This window comes from Microtus ochrogaster, linkage group LG9, assembly GCF_000317375.1.
Source record: "Microtus ochrogaster isolate Prairie Vole_2 linkage group LG9, MicOch1.0, whole genome shotgun sequence".
Lineage (NCBI taxonomy): Eukaryota > Metazoa > Chordata > Mammalia > Rodentia > Cricetidae > Microtus > Microtus ochrogaster.
Genome location: NC_022034.1, coordinates 18,619,447 through 18,620,332, shown reverse-complemented (window position 1 = coordinate 18,620,332; position 886 = coordinate 18,619,447).

The following is an 886-nucleotide window of genomic DNA, read 5'->3' as shown; positions in this document are numbered from 1 at the left end:
TCATAAAAGTTTTTATTATTATTTATTATATTATTTGTATTATATTATTTGAGACCTGTAAATGGTGTTGTTTCTCTGATTTCTTTTGCAGTCTGTTTGTCATTTCTATATAGGTGGGCTACTGATTTTTGTGAGTTATTTTTGTATCCACCTCCTTTCTGAAAGTGTTTATCAGTTGTAGGAGTTTCTCAGTGGAATTTTTAGGATTATATATTATCTGAAATAAAGATCCATTGACTTTTTCTTTTCCACTTTGTATCCCCTTTATCTCCTTCACTGATCTTTTTGCCTCATGATATCAAGTACTATGTTGACTAGATACGAAGAGAGTGAAAACTTTGTCTTGTTCCTCATTTTAGTGGAGTTCCTTTGAGTTTCTCTCCATTTAAGTTGATGTTGACCATTGGCTTTCCATAAACTGCCTTTATTATTTTTAGGTATGTCCCTTGTATACCTATTCTCTCCAGGACACCTACCATGAAGGGGTGTTAGAGTATGTCAAAGGCTTTTTCTGCATCTAATTAGATGATCATATGATAATTCATTGATTTATGTATGTTGAACAGTCTATGCATCTCTGAGATGAAGCATACTTGATCGTGGTGGATCATCTTTTTGATGTGTTCTTGGATTTGGTTTACAAATATATTATTGAGAATTTTTACATCTGTGTTTATAAGGAAAACTGGGTTGTAATTCACTTTCTTTTTTGGGTCTGTATTTATTGGATACAAATAATTGTATCCTTGTAAAATGAATTAGCCCATATTCCTGTTTCTATTTTGTACAATAATTTGAGAAACACTGGCATTAACTCTTCTTTGAACGTCTGGTAAAAAAATTCTGTACTAAAACCATCAAGCCCTAGAATTTTGGGGGGATTAGT